The sequence below is a fragment of the Montipora foliosa genome, chromosome 8, assembly GCF_036669935.1.
Source record: "Montipora foliosa isolate CH-2021 chromosome 8, ASM3666993v2, whole genome shotgun sequence".
Classification (NCBI taxonomy): Eukaryota; Metazoa; Cnidaria; class Anthozoa; order Scleractinia; family Acroporidae; genus Montipora; species Montipora foliosa.
Window position 1 is genome coordinate 16,272,547 of NC_090876.1, and position 17,500 is coordinate 16,290,046.

Consider the following 17,500-nt stretch of genomic DNA (forward strand, 5'->3'; position numbering starts at 1 on the left):
TCTAGCTCTGGAAATTGAGGAACAAAATATTATACCGCCTTAAAGATTCTATCGCAGGTATGCTTTTTTTTCTTATCTCAGTATCAATTCTCTTCAGTCAGTGAGACAGTCCCATGGGACTGTCTCACTGAGACGCGTTTCAGCAGCTAAAACCAATATAAAGTGTTGTTACAGCATTTCTCAGTTAATTAATGCAGACATCCAACTTGATAAGCACGCCTTCGCTTGTATTTTCTTTGGTTGTCACAGTGAAAGTGGTTGGAAAGGAGTTGTCCCTCAACTGCGTTGGGTTTGCATGAAACCAAAGCCGAACGTATTACAAAAAAAAGGTGTTGGGGGAGGCAGGACAGTTGAACTCTTTAAGGATGATGTGAAGGGCACACCCTGGAAAATTGTGAAATCCATAGGATCCAAGAGCTTGGAAAAGTTTAATTGCTGCATTTTTTTCGAGATGTATCTTGAAAAAATGATATTAGATGAAAAAAATGAAACAGCGGTCTTATAGTTAGTCTAAAAGTGGGCGTCTCAATCTCTTTCAGCTGTCCCTCGCTGTCCGTGGAAACTTCTTTCTTTTGAGGTATTTTGGAAATATTGGCACGAAAACACAAACTTGAAAGACGACGTGATATAATGCGATCATTACAAGTCACTCGAGATGAAAATAGTCTACCGCTCTTCACCAAAAGCAAATTTATCGTCGATCGATCGCTGGCGTCTCTAAAATTTCAATTTGAAATCATGGAATAAAACTCCGATAGTCTTATGGTTTGCATATTTGCATCGTTTAACCGTTTCCAAGCACAAGCATTCGGTGTTAGCTAAGTGTTTTGAGAGGTTCAAAACAGGGATACAACCTGATTAGATATATGCCAGTATATTACTAAGTGCTTTCTATTCCCCGCAGAAGTTAATGGGCAGCACTAAAAGCCGGAATCCAGATTCCGGAATCCAGAAACCAGATACCAGAAACCAGAATTCAGAATTATCTACAATTCGCGAGAACTACAGTAACTTATCCACTGGATAACTCAATTGCTATTGTTCGCAACAAATGGTATAAATATACTTAGCATTTATTTTATGAAATTATAATCACTGAAGACATGGCACTTACTTCCACAACTATGGTAATGTTCTCTTCATTGCTGGTGCTCTATGCCAATTTAAAATAATAACAACAGGCCCCAGTTGTTTGAAGGGTGGATAGCGCTATTCACTTGCTAAATCACTATCCGCCGGTTAACTCAATCGGTTTTGCCACTGTTTATCCGCTGGATAGTGATTTATCATGTGGATAACTAGCGTTATCCACCTTTGAAAAATCAAGGCCTGGCTTCTTGTGCATCTTGCTTATCACCTAGTCTTCTAAGTGGAAATCCCCGTCTCAAAAGAGACATCGAGCAAATTAATAATGAATCATAATCCGAATTATTGTACATGGTCAAGTTTACGTAAAAGTAATAATGTTTGAAATTTATTAAATAAACAAGTTAAAGTTGTGTTTTTACCATCTTCCCTTCATTCCTTTGATTATGTTCAACATATTACTACAGCCTTCAAATTAATGGATTATAAACGGGCTATGTCACGTCATTTTAGGGTGTTTAGGCGAAATCTTAAGTTAATCACGAGTTTTAAACTCGAAAATGATAGTTTGAAAGTCATTTTCTGATGAAATTATCATTACATCACATACATGATTTGATTTGATATGTATTAATTTCATTTGATTTCATTTGTGCACGACCCCACAAGCTATTCAGCTTTAAACATCGAGTGACAAATAAAGTTATATATATATATATATATATATATATATATATATATATAGTGAGAATAAAAGCAGTTTACCCAACGATGAACTCCCAGTAAGAGGATCCAGAGGATACGTGTCTCTCCGTAAATCTGTAGATAGGTATAATAAAACGACGACTCTTGACAGTTCCAGCGTTTAATCGACGTTTCGGCCTTCGGCCTTCGGCCTTCTTCAGGATAGTTTAAAAGTTAAAAATTAAAAAAGCTATATACAATGGTTGTGAGTGGCAGAGTTACGGGCTTTTATATAGTACACAAAAAATGGAAATTAAGGTTACGTAACAAAAGAAAAGGTCTTAATTACAAGCTAAGCAAAACAAAAAACAATTGATAAAAAGGAACAAACAGACCATAGGCAGCCCAAGTTCGCGTCACTAGAGAGCGTGTAATAATTGATTACTAGTGGAAGATGACCTTTGAATAAAAGCGGTGTTGCGTTACAGGCAGCCGTTGAGAATTTAAACGCGTTGTAAGACTTTGTATGGGAAATAAAATACCGAAGATTATGAAGCCTAAAAAACGCTCAATTTAACGTTCATTCAATAAAATGAATAAAAATGACTTACCTCTGGTGTATTTTTGTGCCTTTTGGAGCTTATTTTACCGTTTCGGGAATTCCGTGTTTTCAATGTTCTAAGACGAAGTCAAGGCTGCACACTACGATTCCGACCGTTGTCAGCTCAGAGGCGGTTTGCGACTCGAAAATCCATCCCTGCCGCGATTTTTTCATGCAAAGCTAAAGCCACATCATTTGCGAACCTCGGTGAATGTTTCGTCGTCAAAAATCCCCACGCACTTGGCTGGAAATGAGCATTTTCTGCTTCCGATTACACGATAGCTGATGAAGTTAACGGCTGGTGACACTGTATCATGACACGGAGCTTGGATCCGAGGTCAAATCAACTCCACCCGACGAGGTACAGTCATTTCATGTACAACACTTACCCCGTCCCCACAGCGGCTTCTCGTGTACATGAAATGACTGTACCTCGTCGGGTGGAGTTGATTTGACCTCGGATCCAAGCTCCGTGTCATGATACAGTGTCACCAGCCGTTAACTTCATCAGCTATCGTGTAATCGGAAGCAGAAAATGCTCATTTCCAGCCAAGTGCGTGGGGATTTTTGACGACGAAACATTCACCGAGGTTCGCAAATGATGTGGCTTTAGCTTTGCATGAAAAAATCGCGGCAGGGATGGATTTTCGAGTCGCAAACCGCCTCTGAGCTGACAACGGTCGGAATCGTAGTGTGCAGCCTTGACTTCGTCTTAGAACATTGAAAACACGGAATTCCCGAAACGGTAAAATAAGCTCCAAAAGGCACAAAAATACACCAGAGGTAAGTCATTTTTATTCATTTTATTGAATGAACGTTAAATTGAGCGTTTTTTAGGCTTCATAATCTTCGGTATTTTATTTCCCATACAAAGTCTTACAACGCGTTTAAATTCTCAACGGCTGCCTGTAACGCAACACCGCTTTTATTCAAAGGTCATCTTCCACTAGTAATCAATTATTACACGCTCTCTAGTGACGCGAACTTGGGCTGCCTATGAACAGACTAATTAGATAAATCGTGTTATTACGTAACAAACTCCCCATTGAGGGCCTCTGAGTGAATGTGCGGGTCAATGTCATAACAAGGTCCTCAGAGAGGGCCCCTAAACAATGTAATAGATTCCCAATCGAAAGCCCCTGAATGAAAAACCAAACACAAACATAACAGAATCCCCCAATAGAGTTTTTGAACAAAGACAACAACGACTAAGTGAAGGCTAACAAAACAAAAGGGCAAGATTACAAACTGGAAACATTCAAAGCTAGATGGGAGCTAACGAGGTCCTACAGACAGCAAAAATTACGATGATTACAAATTTGGGCTGAAAAGAATTTACACTACAATAGAGACAAAGTCAACTGTTGTAGCAGATACGATTTTTGGATTTGAATTCACGCCTTTTGTTAAGACCGTGTGGATATAATGAAAAGAGTTGTGAGGTCCAATATGCTTCTCTGGTGAGGAGCAGTTGTTCAAGATGGGTGGCATTTTTGTGGTTTACAATTTGTTCGATAATAATAAAACTAATTTGACAAATTTGATGCTCAAAAGAATTATAATGGACCGCCAGCTCACATGTTCTTCTGTTCTTAAGCATTGATGATTTATGGTTACGAAAACGAACCTTGAATTCTGTTGAAGTGGAGCCCACGTACTGCTTTTTGCATTTGTTACAAGCAGCCAAATAAATGACATTTTTGGAAGTACAGCTTAATTTCTGATTAATCCTATATATGCGGCCCGTAGCAAAACTCTTAAACTTAGTATCTTGAATCAAAAAATGTTTACAGAGGTCACATCTTTTGTTACATCTGCAACAACCTCGATCATCTTCCAAGGTTTCATTTCTGGCTTCAATGTTCCGAAATTTAGAAGGAGCTAAGATTTCTTTTAGGTTTTTTGTTCTGCGATAAGCTGGGAAAATCGACTTTGATGGAAAAATCTCTAAAAGCTCAGGAGACAATCTAAGTAAGTGGGAATGTTTTTCCCAGCTTATCGCATTACTACTACCTCTGATTAAAGCAATTGATTTTTTTTTTTTTTCACAAGTGAAGGAACAGAAATTAAGCATATTTCAAAACGAATGTATGGGGTTTGTAGAGCTCGAAGAGTAGTTAACCGTTTGCATTCTTGGCGCTATGCACTTCTGCGATCAGGAGAATAGAGAGCACGTAGAATAATATACTGACACATTTCTAATTTCAGGTTGTATCTCTATATTTAACTTCTCAAAACACTTAACCTACACCAAATACTTGTGCTTGGAAAAGGGTAAGCGATGCAAATATGCAAACAATAAGACTATCAGAATTATATTCCATGATTGCAAATTTAAATTTTACTGAGAGGAAAGAAGTTGCCAGCATTTGATGAAGAGTGGTACACTATTTTCATCCCAAGTGACTTGCGATGCACGCATTATATTACGTCGTCTTTTCAAGTCTTCGCTCGTGCTTTCGTGCCAATATTTCCAAAATACCTCAAAAGAAGGAAGTGTTCACGGACAGTGAGGGAGAGTTGGACTAACTATAAAGACCGCAGTTTTTTTACACCTATATAATGTTTTCAAGATACATTTCGAAAGAATGCAGCAGTTATACTTTTCCAAGCTGTTGGTTCCTGTGGATTTCACAATTTTCCAAGGTGTGCCCTCACATCCCCCTTAAGGAGCTCAACTGCCCTCCCTTCCCCCACATCAAATTATTTTGAATAAGTTTCGGTATGGTTTGAAGCAAACCCAACACGGTTGAAAGACAACTTCTTTCAAACCACTTTCACTCTGACAATCAAAGAAAATACAAGCGAAGGCGAGCTTATCGAAAGACACCACCCAGTACAATGCAAAAAGTCCTGTAAAACGCATTCTTCTCTCGCCTTCCAAAGTTTCCCCTTTTTTCTAATGGTATCGTTTGCAGAATTCCAAAGGCTCTTTCTTTTTATATGTAGTAAGCATTAATAAACTTAGATGTCAGCATTAATTAACCAAGACATGCTGTAACAACATATTATTATTAGTCTATCACGAAGGAATGAGGACTTTTTTGAACCGATCCAGTCAACGAGCCAATAGGAAATTCTGAACCTAATATCGCAATATAATTGGCATTTTATTTTGGTGTACTACAACACTCTATGTTAAAAAGGACGGAATCATTCCGTTCCGCTAACTCATGAACCTATACACCGGAGTGGAAACTGAAGCCGAGAAGTCAGCTGCACTTAAGGCGATTTGGTTCATCTGCACTACAAGGTATTTGAAAATAAGATCTTTCTTAAACTGGAGGCATCCACACGAATTTTTTTTTTCCAAGGTTCAGAATCTTCATTCTGCAATGAATGTGACCACTGGATTCAACTATCAATGTTTTTTCTTCTCTCCCCCTGGTAAGCCCTTTTGCCAATATACCAAACTAACAAGACATTTTTATCACAAATCGTGTCGTGGACAACCCCAATAAGATTTCGTTCTTTCTTTCTAGTAAAGTCATTTTGGGCACCCACTATCTCTAGATTTAGTGGGTGACAAGAAAGAATTGAGGGGATCCAATTTGTCTTCTGGGTCATATTGTTTCAGTTTTACTTTCCTATGTCTTTTTGAAATTACTTGTCAACGAATGCTCGCCTAACTTGAATAAACTCCACATTTAAGATTACGTTAAGGTCAATTCAGTCTTCTTAGCTTCAAACAGTTATATTTTCGGAACGTTTACTGGTTTCCATAAAACTAAAGGTTCGTATTCTCGATAGGATCCATTACAACTGTCCTTTACGTTGAAAAAGCACCTCATCTGGAAGGACCTCTTCCTGTTGCCGCAGGGCTTGGTAGGAAGTAATAAGCCTTTATTTGCTAATCTTTTCAAGGGTCACCATGAGAACCGCTGGTTAGAGAATTACAATTCGGGTATTGAGTTTTACCGTAGATATATTTACCATACCTTTGCTTTGCTTAATACTGAACAGGATGCTTTATCTTTCCAAAGTTATATCAACACTCATTACCCTAAGATTAAGTTTACCATGGAGAGGGAAGAAAACCACAAGCTCTCCTTCTTAGATGTTCGACCTTTTAGATAATAATAGCAATCATGGCATTATCACCACGGTGTTTCATAAGAAACCCTACACTGGTCTTTGCACTAACTTTTATAGTTTTGTACCTTTTTTATAGTTTTGTACCTTTCAGTTAATAATAATATAATAATAATGTAAAACATATAGCGCATTCTCCATGTAAACATGATCAAATGCGTTTTACGTATGATAAAATTTAAGAAGATTTATAACATAGAATATAAAATAAAATATATTATACGTGATTAAAAAGGAACGTAAATAAACTTTAAGAAAAAGAGAAAGCGTTGCTAAACAGGTGTGTCTTAAGATGGAGCTTGAAAGTATTGATGTTAGAAATAGAGTGGATTTCTTGCGGCAGACTAGTCCACAATTTTGGCGCGGCTACTTGAAATGACCTATCGCCCAAGGTGGCTCTAGTTCGAAAATATGGCGGTTCAAATAAGAGACCATTAGAAGAAGATCTTAACCTATACGCGCCTGGCATCTTAACTGAAATTAACTCTTGCAAATAAACTGGTGACTTCCCGTGGATTGTCTTGAACGTCAAGAGCAAAATATTGTAATTAATCCGCTGTCTGACCGGTAGCCAGCGAAGCTCGCGCAAAAAGGGTGTAACGTGACAATAGCGCGGCGCGCGGCTTACCAGCCTAGCAGCAGCACTTAAAACACGTTGCACTTTGTTGATGTGTATGGAACGCAGACCATATAAAAGACTGTTGCAATGATCTACACGTGATGTGACAAACGCCTGCACGGAAGCTTTGGTAGCATCTAAACTCAACAACTTACGAATATGACCTATATTATATAGATGGTAGAAGGCCGAAACACAAAGCTTACTAATATGGATAGACATGTTAAGTTGAGAGTTAAATATGGACTTTCAAATAGGAAAATAAAAATTTTTAGGTTATGGGCACTTTAAGGCAGGAGAAACAGGGACAGTCGATCGTATTTTGTATTGCCTTGCGTCTTCGCTCGGCTGGCTCGTTGGCAAAAAAATACTGACAACTTTGGAGGGTTGGGTTGCCGTGCGGTCTTTCTGAGAGGAATTATTGACAAAATAATAACTTTGTACTTTAAATGAGTCGCGTCTCACGATGTAGTTAATTGTGATCTTTTTGTACATATTATTGACAATTGGTGCGATACCTTTTAAGGTTTTACCGACTCTAATAAATGTAGATGTAGATGTGATTAGTATCACGATGTTTCGTCTGCATTCTGCACACTGCTTGTCTTCATCAGACGACGAGATCGGATGATTGTAAAGCACGAAGCTCCGCTGTGATTGGTTACATTTTAACAGCTGTGATTCGTACATTTCGATCGTCGCTGTTCCAGTCGGAGGGTTACTTCTTTTCACACTGTGTTATTATTCGAACCTTGGATTAAACCTTCAATGAAGACACTGAACTAATATTGTCATGTTGTTTTCATTACTTATTTGCGCAGGGCTTTTTCCTCTTTTTTAATTTGTGTAATTGAATTGAGTTATTATTTATTAATATTAATATTATTATTATTATTATTATTATTTTAAATATATAATAATCCCTTTATTGACGTATTCCAAGCAAATTGCTATTTACAAGTAAGAAGTAAAACAAAAAGAATAACTATTAAAACCTATTTACAATTCATTTCCATTAAAAAAGAGACTTGTATGAAGCACAATAAACTTACGAAGATATTCTTATTTGTAGTAAGAAAAATTCATGTCATGATAGCGTTCTGACTAAAAAAAAAAATTGGAAAAAAAGATAAGCTCCTTAAAGAAAAGCCACTCTTATATATATATATATATATATATATATATATATATATATATATATATATATATATGTAATAAGGAAATAACTTCTTGAGGCATATGTGTTTCTAATCGGTTTTATACTTCAAACGTTTCGCCGTTTAGAGCTTCGTCAGTGAATGAAGATTATGAGTACAAGATTGCTTTATGTAAAAAAAAAAAAAAACTTAGTACAATGGTGGAATTTCAAGGCTCATTAATTTGATGGTGTTAATCTAGATTTAGAGCTCGTCCATTGCAACCATTCATGAGGTTCTCATGCTTGCGGATCAAATTAATGAGCCTTGAAATTCCACCATTGTACTAAGTTTTTTTTTTTTTTTTACATAAAGCAATCTTGTACTCATAATCTTCATTCACTGACGAAGCTCTAAACGGCGAAACGTTTGAAGTATAAAACCGATTAGAAACACATATGCCTCAAGAAGTTATTTCCTTATTACATTATCTATCGTGGCATGGCTACACCTTTCTTCTTCTCATATATATATATATATATATATATATATATATATCTATATATATAGACGGTTATGAGTGCTTCCTGAGCCAACGAAGATGCCAACCAAAAGGATCACAAGGATTCACAGTCCTGATTCGGTAGATGATAAAAAAAAAAAAAAAAAAAAAAAAAAAAAAAAAATGGTTAAAAATTAAGCCGAAAATCGACAACTTTTGGTTTAAAAACTATAAAAAAAAAAAAATAAATAAAATTCTTTAAAACGTTTCGGTCTCTCGACCTTCTTCAGTTACAAAAGAGTCGGTAGAAAAATCTACAACTTAAATAGGGTTTTACAACAATGAATAAAAACCGGTTACATAAGAAATTCAAAGAAAACAATAGGAATCCCCGAAGGGGGCCCCTGAACACTGAAATAACCACAATTAACACTTATAACTATCTAGAGCATACAAAAGGACTTTTTAAAAAAAATTCAGTGTTAAAAAACACCTTAAGAAATATGCAACAACTTGCCCTAAGTCCGCTAAAGTCAAGTATAGTGGATACGATTTTTTGAATGGAATTCTTGTCTTTTGTTTAACCCGAAAGGTAAAAGGGAAAACAACTGCGCACTCCAGTATGCTTCTTTGGTGATGAGTAAATTTTCAGTGTTCTCGGACGTATTGTTTTGAATTTGGTCAATACATTGAAATGTAAAGTCCGATAACACATGTGGGGTTCGGTGTTACACTCCATTTAGTTGATGGTTTTATCCAAACAGATGTTTACTCTAAACCTACTGATAGCCATTTATATCTTCCTCCATCCAGTGCCCATCCTAAGCATGTTTTCAAGGCAATTCCGTTTGGGGTCGCTTTGAGACTGCGTAGAAATTGCTTTAAGGATTGTTTCCTCAACAAAAGGCTGAAGGAGTATAAGGGCTACCTAGTTGACCAGGGATATCCAGAAAAATTGGTCTCACGAGAATTTTCTAGGGCGGCGAGCATTCCTAGAAATGATTTACTCCAAGCCAAAGTCAGAGATTCCAAAAAGATTTTTCCTTTTGTTCTTGCATATAACCCTAATTTACCGTCTATTAATGGGTTGATTAAAAAGCATTTTCATTTTTTGCTCTCATCGCCAAAACTTAAGGAGCTTTTTCCACCGAATTCCATAATTTCATCCTTTCGCAGGTCTAAGAACCTCAAGGAAATTCTGGCACCTTCTAAGTGTAGAAAGGGCTCACCAGAGTCGATTACATTGCCATCAGCGGGGTGTTTCACTTGTAACAAAACCAGATGCGATCTTTGTAAGAATTTCTTGGTCAACTCGCAAACCTTCTCGAGCGCACAAACGGGTAAAACATATTTTGTTCGGCAGAAACTCTCGTGCAATTCAGCGAATGTTATTTATTTGGTTCATTGCAAGAAGTGTAATCTCCAGTATGTCGGTTCTACCACGACCGAATTTAAAGTTAGATTTAGAAATCACAAATCTTCTATGAAAACAAACAAAAAAACTTGCGAAGTTGCCTCACATTTTCACCGAACCCCACATGTGTTATCGGACTTTACATTTCAATGTATTGACCAAATTCAAAACAGTACGTCCGAGAACACTGAAAATTTACTCATCACCAAAGAAGCATACTGGAGTGCGCAGTTGTTTTCCCTTTCACCTTTCGGGTTGAACAAAAGACAAGAATTCCATTCAAAAAATCGTATCCACTATACTTGACTTTAGCGGACTTAGGGCAAGTTGTTGCATATTTCTTAAGGTGTTTTTTAACACTGAATTTTTTTTTAAAAGTCCTTTTGTATGCTCTAGATAGTTATAAGTGTTAATTGTGGTTATTTCAGTGTTCAGGGGCCCCCTTCGGGGATTCCTATTGTTTTCTTTGAATTTCTTATGTAACCGGTTTTTATTCATTGTTGTAAAACCCTATTTAAGTTGTAGATTTTTCTACCGACTCTTTTGTAACTGAAGAAGGTCGAGAGACCGAAACGTTTTAAAGAATTTTATTTATTTTTTTTTTTTTATAGTTTTTAAACCAAAAGTTGTCGATTTTCGGCTTCATTTTTAACCAGTTTTTTATATATATATATACATATATATATATATATATATATATATATATATATATATATATATATATATATATATATATTTATATATATATATATGCAGATAGTATCAGCAGATAGTATCAGTCAGAAAAAAAAGAAAAACGAAAACAACCAAAGAAATTCTGGCGGTCACATTCTCGATTCTAATATCTGTTTCCTGACGGTCTACATTCCTTCTTCTTCCTCTGGAACCTCTAAGGCAGAGGAGAGCTGACCGGAGGATAGCAAACGATACTTTTGCTCTTAGCCAGGACACGGTGCTGGCGTAGTCCTCTCCCTTCTTAATGGCGAGTAGTTCAGCTAATATTGCTGTGGTATCTCTTACATTCCTCGGCCATTCCGCCTGTGGTAGTAAAAACAAGTGGCGTAAAGGTGCCTTGCTCCACCTCCATCACCCTGCTTGCATATTGGCGTTTTTTTTTTTCATTCTCGTGTTGCCTGTAGATTTCCTTGGGGCTTAGATCTCTGTAAGAACATGCATTAGGGTGACAAACCCTGACATCGAAGAATGCAGTCCTCTGTCTCTCCCAGAAGCCACGAGCGCCAATATCTAAACGCGCATCAGGAGCTCTGTTGGCACCTCTGTTCAAAGTCTCTCCATTGATTTCCTGAAGGACCGGCTCTATTTCCACATCATTACATACCATGGTCAACATCTCTGCTTCCAGGTCGCAGCTCATTATGACGCTGTATTATATACCCGCCACGTCGGCATACCATTGCATGATCTACGTTGAAACGGTCCCCGCATACGCACACTTTCGGTGTGTCGGTGATTTCCCAGTCGTATCTCAAACTGATCGCGTCTCTGAATTCTCTCTTATTTAGATTGAAGTTCAAGTCTTTGATGGGAATTACTGTCAGCCAGTTCGATGCTCCCTTCTCCGTGGCTAGCTCTACAGCTCGCTTGGTTCATGTCGGCCGAGAGGTCTTCACCCGTTTTAGCCTCTCATCCATACACTCATCCTTCTCCTTACGCGCGCTTATTTACAGTGTTTTTACTTCTGACACATCCGGGGTCTGATGCACTTGCTCCACAATTTGCCTTACTAGGGGACTAGCGACCCTGACTGAAGCCTCATATTCTTTGGGTGAGGCTCTGACTGGATCTATAAGCCCAAGCCCTCCCAAGCACACAGGAAGCGCAAGGAGTTCGCGCTCGGTTTCAGTTGTTGCGTGGTTCGTAATAGCTGGTATGAGGACTTCGCTTATCGCACGCTCCAAAGGCTCTAACAAGTCGGTAATATCGGGCAGTGTCCGTAAGAAATACGTCCATCGTTGCCGTAGCCCAAAAGTGAACGCTGCATAGCTCACCTGAGGTTGTGATAAGGCGAACTCTGCAAGTTTGGTGACCTGGTTTACCCAGTCTTCTACCTTCTCGCCCACGTACCCTTCCAGAAATGACCTCGATCCAAGAGCTGAACCTAGGTGCTTGTGGCCTTTAGAGCTGATGTTAATCGCTCTTTCACCAAATAACTGCATAGCAGCGTGTTCTTTATCAGGTTTAATGATCAACCAGCACTTATTATTATTATTATTATTATTATTATTAGTAGTAGTAGTAGTAGTAGTAGTAGTAGTAGTAGTAGTAGTAGTAGTAGTAGTAGTAGTAGTAGTAGTAGTAGTAGTAGTAGTAGTAGTAGTAGTAATTAATAGTAGTATCTCGCTATATCACAGTGCTTGCCACGGGAGTATCCCCTATCAGCAGTTTGTGACACACCATTTTAGCGTTCTAGGGTTTTTCGGAGAATTCCCGCAGACCCCAACAGTACAGATTTCTGTAATGTCCGGATGCTTAGACCAATATGAAGGTACTTCTACAGGTTGTTAGAAAAAGTACCTACAGCGCCAATCACAATAGGGGTGATTCTTACCTTATCATTATGATAATGATAATGACGATTATTATTATTATTATTATTATTATTATTATATATATCATTTTATTATTTACTCAATATAATTACACATATTAAAAAAAAAAAACGAAAAAAAAGCCCTGGGGAATTAGGTCAGTTTATACAGAACATTAATGCTTCTTATAGAAATAACTTTCTGGTACCAAAAAATAAACAAACAAACACAGTAAACAATCTAACAATTGTTGATTTTCACTTGCGTGATCGACAGTCATGTTTTTCGAATTCAAAGAAAACAAAAGAAAGTAACGTTTGCATAAGAATAGAGGTAAATTTCCAGAGAATTTGATCGGGACCCCAACATGGCCACCGTTTCTTTGTTTAGGGGCTACAACATGACGGCCGTGACGTCATGTTAAAACCGAGAATATTTAAAAGTTACAGTAAGATTACTAACCTTTCTCCCCTCCCCCTACCCCAACGACTCATACGCGGCATTCCACTGACTTGGAAGTAAATTCCAATCTTCATAATTTAGAAATTGCATAATCGACTTAGAGGCCTTCTCTCATGAAACTCAAGACATTTACTTATCACAAGGTTTAGAGCTTCCAAACGAGATCATCAAATTAATATACAAAAATTTTTGGTTTTATCAACGGAGTTGATAATGTAAATTGGCTACCGTACAGAGATTCTAAAAGCTAGCTTCTAGAATCTAGCTTTTAGAATCTCTGTACGGTGGCCAATTTACATTTATCAACTCCGTTGATAAAACCAAAAATTTTTGTATACTACTTTCCCACCGACGCAGCACCACAGTTTCTTTAGAAACTACCCCTTCATCAAATTAATAATATCACATTTTCATTTGCCAACTGAAAAAAGTGACGGAAATCGATTAAAAGTAGAAAATACCTGCCAATCTGGACATGTTTATCTTAAAAACACTGAATTAGCCATTGATTTCAAGTTTTCTCCTCTACTCACTATGGGTTATTTATCTATGGGTTATTTAAGTGTTATGTGTCTCAGAAAATTTGCATGCGCCACAAGAGTACCATTTTCCTTCCGTTAAAATCCCGCGATGAGCCAAAAATTGTGGAATTAGCGTGACATTGCCTCTTTGAGCAATACTAAACCTTAAGAGTTTATCGTTTTTGTATGACTTAGAACTGAGCTTGTAAAACACTCAAAATATTCGAGACTTAGTTATTGAGAATGACGCCAATTTCCGCTGAGCCGTTATTCTGTAGTGTTCCCGGCTCTGTAATTCTTTCATTGATTTCGATGATCACTAATTTATATGTCTTTGAACCGGAAAGGTTATGGAGGCAGTGTCTTTTTGAAGCAAACTTCTCTTTCCAAATGTAATTTTTCTTACATTACTTGCTAGATTTTGTGAGGACTTCCTCGGCGTATGAGACAGGACCCCGGTTGCTTAAAAGCCGTATAATTTACTTCCTGTAGATAAGTCACTATCCGACAGTTTCAATCTGTGCAAAGTTTTCAGTGTTTGCTCAGGTAACTGCGAATATGCATGCACATACATAAATTCGTACATTTTCAGCGCTTTTCAGGGCCAATGAAACAAAATCATGACAGAACATTCAACAACAACTGTTACGTAAGAATCCCAACAGGCCGGAGGCAACCCAGTTTGGCTACCCCTTCTCACTACACTACACTCTGTCCAGTAAAGGGCCTTGTACACATCATGTTTAATCACCATAGTTCAGACATCCAATAAGTTTGCAATTGAAACAGTTTACTCTCTCATATAAGACGCTCTAACGAAAAGACAAACTGTTTTGAGCATGATTTGTCATGCTTCTTTACTTGCTACTGCTGTTTCGGTTCTTTTAAGTGCCCCGGTTCGGCAAGAACTATTTCAGTGTTGAAAAATAAAATGGATTCTATTTTTTATTTTTCCGACTTTCTCCAAGAACTCGCGCCATGACTCGGAACAGACAAACCCCGCTATTTTATAGTAAAACTCATTTCTTTAATTAAAACACAGACATGCAAACGACAAAGTTACGAAAAAAAGCGGTAACACGGTAATCTATTGCTAGAAGCTTGTCGATTTTGGTGGAGACTGGTACACCATTTTCATCCCGAGTGACTTACAATGAAGACATTATATTATACTTTTTTTTATATTATACTTTTTAAGATGACTTTTTCGTCCCTCAGGTCTTCGTGCGTGATTTCATGCCAATTTTCCCAAAATACCAACAAAAAAGGAAGTGTTCAGAGACGGCGAAGGAGAGTTGGACGAGCTATTGTTTTTACGTCTGATACATGCTGTAACAGCATATTGTATTGTTTTTAGCTTCCTCATTCCAGTGCTGAAACGAGGCTTGTACAAAGGAACGAGGCCCGCTTTGAAGCGATCCAGTAAACGAGCCAATAGGAATTTCTGAACGCAATCTCGAAATATGATTGGCAATTTTATGTGGTGTACTACAGCACACTATGTTGAAAAGGACAGAATTATTCGGGTACGTTCAGTCACGAACCAACACCATAGTTGGAAAACCGAGAAGCCAGCTGCACCTTTGGCGATTTTGGTCATCTGTACTAAAAGGTATTTGAAAGTAAGATCTTTCTCAAATTACTCTACTCATACAATTACTCTACTGAACTCCGACTATAAAATAGCGGCTAAGGCCATTGCAAATCGATTCCAAAATGTACTTCCAAAAATAATAAATAGCGAGTGACCAAACCGGTTTTCTTAAAGGAAGATTTATTGGTGAAAACATAAGATCAATTGATGGCTTAATAAATCACACTGCTGCTCATAATATTCCAGGACTGTTACTGTTTTCGAAAAAGCGTTTGACACAGTTGAATGGTCTTTTGTATGGAAAATGGTAGGTTCTTTCAATTAATAAGCTGGCTCAAATTGTGCTACCGTAACATAACGGATGGGCAAGCAATTACTTCATTCCTGAAAGAGGGGTCAGGCAAGGCCCTCTTTGCCCTTATATTTTCATCCTTTGTGTAGCCAACAAAATACGGGAAAACAAAGATATAAAAGGGATCACTGTGTGTGGAAATGCAATCAAGATTACTTAATATGCTGACGATACGACCATGATTTTAGACGGTTCAAAAAAGTCCTTTCCATCTGCCTTACTCGACCTGTAGACCTTTTCGGTGTGATATCTGGCTTGCGGCCAAACAACAAGAAAACAGAAGTCCTCTGGATTGGAGCTAGCGCTGGGCGTCAGGATAAATTATGTGCCGAAAAAGATTTAAAATGGGTTACACAACACAAACTTAAGGCCTTAGGTGTCTGGATTTCGACCGATCCCGTGGTTAGCATGAGAGCAAAGTACAACGAAAAATTAAGAAAGGTTGGAAACTGCTTGAGCTGAGCTGCTGGAAATACCGTCGTCTATGCCAGTTAGGGAAAATCGTTGTATTAAAAAGTTTAATCGCTTCTCAGCTTGTTTATGTTCTATCACCGTTGCCAACGAACTATGCCGCTTTAGATGTGATTAACAACATGTTCTACAGCTTTCTCAGGAGTGGAAGGGGGACAAAATTAAGCGAGATGTTATTATCAGTGATTATAAAAATGGAGGTTTATTAATAAAGCGCTTAAATGAACATGGGTCAAAAAATACTTGGACAACGATAATAATGGTAAATGAAAATTGTTCTTTGATTCTGAATTACACGATTTTGGCGGGGCTGTTATCTTTAAGGGTAACCTTAACAAAAATGATTTGGCAAAGTTCATACCTGCTTTTACAATGCAGAAATTCTAAAAATCTGGTCAGAAATCAGTTATGAAAATAACATAACTTCCACCGAAAAAATTTGCTCTCTTTATCTCTGTGGCAAAATGCACTTGTGAAAATTGGAAATAAACCTATTTACTACAAATCATGGTCTTCCAAAGGAATACAAAACATCAGGCATTTAATGAAAGACACAGATAACCTGCTATCTTTCACTGAATTCAAGGAATGCTTCGACGACAAAACAAATTTTCTTGTTTATCACGGGGTGGTATCGTGGTAAGATTGTTAAGGAGTGCCATAGAAGACAAAAATGAAAAAAAAAAAAACCGAAATTTCAGCACTTTTGTAGAAAACTTCATAAAAGCTCCTAAACCCAATAGATTGGCTTACGAAAAGCTGATCAGCGCTAAACAGAGCAGCCCTAGGAAAAGTCAAGAGAAATGGTGTGTCGACTGCATCCTTCAGTGCTTTCTTTCTTTCTTTCTTGCTTCCTTTCTTTCTGTCTTTCTTCCTTTCTTTCTTTCTTTCTTTCTTTCTTTCTTTCTTTCTTTCTTTCTTTCTTTCTTTCTTTCTTTCTTTCTTTCTTTCTTTCTTTCTTTCTTTCTTTCTTTCTTTCTTTCTTTCCTTCCTTCCTTCTTTCTTTCTCTTTTTCTTTCTAGTAATGTCATTTTGGGCACACGCTATCTCTACATTTAGTAGTTACAAGAAAAAAATATGAGGGGATCCTAAATTTGTCAAGTATGGCCTCTTTCCCGATGATCTTCCGGGTCAAATCGTTTCAGCGAATTGGGCAGTTTCACTTTCGAAATTCCTAAAATGTCTTTTTGAGATTACTTTCCCTTTAGTAATTTACCGCACATGTCAACGAAAGCCTTGAAAACTTGAATAAAGTTTTAGTCTTCTTCAAACAGTGATCTTTTTGAAACGTTTACGGGTTTACCTAACATTGAAGCTTCGTAAACTCTATAGGATCGATTACAACTGTTCTTCATAGACCACTAATTATCTCTTTTAAAAAAAAGGTCTCATTTTTTTCCGGATGTCAAAACTAATA

The 17,500-nt window shown here is 37.4% G+C and overlaps 1 protein-coding gene and 1 long non-coding RNA gene across 2 annotated transcripts in view; both read left to right on the forward strand.

Annotated features, from left to right (window-relative positions):
• The first annotated feature begins 2,869 nt into the window (after positions 1–2,869).
• Positions 2,870–17,500, forward strand: part of LOC138013264 (uncharacterized) — a 342,610-nt gene continuing 327,979 nt past the window's right edge. Inside the window, exon 1 of the long non-coding RNA XR_011125197.1 lies at positions 2,870–3,154. This is a non-coding gene — a long non-coding RNA (uncharacterized lncRNA). The remainder of the gene's footprint in view (positions 3,155–17,500) is intronic.
• The window catches only part of LOC138012554 (uncharacterized), a 47,964-nt gene continuing 35,986 nt past the window's right edge, over positions 5,523–17,500 (forward strand). Inside the window, exons 1-2 of the mRNA XM_068859356.1 lie at positions 5,523–5,624; positions 6,122–6,196. The gene's annotated coding sequence lies outside the window, so the exon portion shown is untranslated. The remainder of the gene's footprint in view (positions 5,625–6,121; positions 6,197–17,500) is intronic.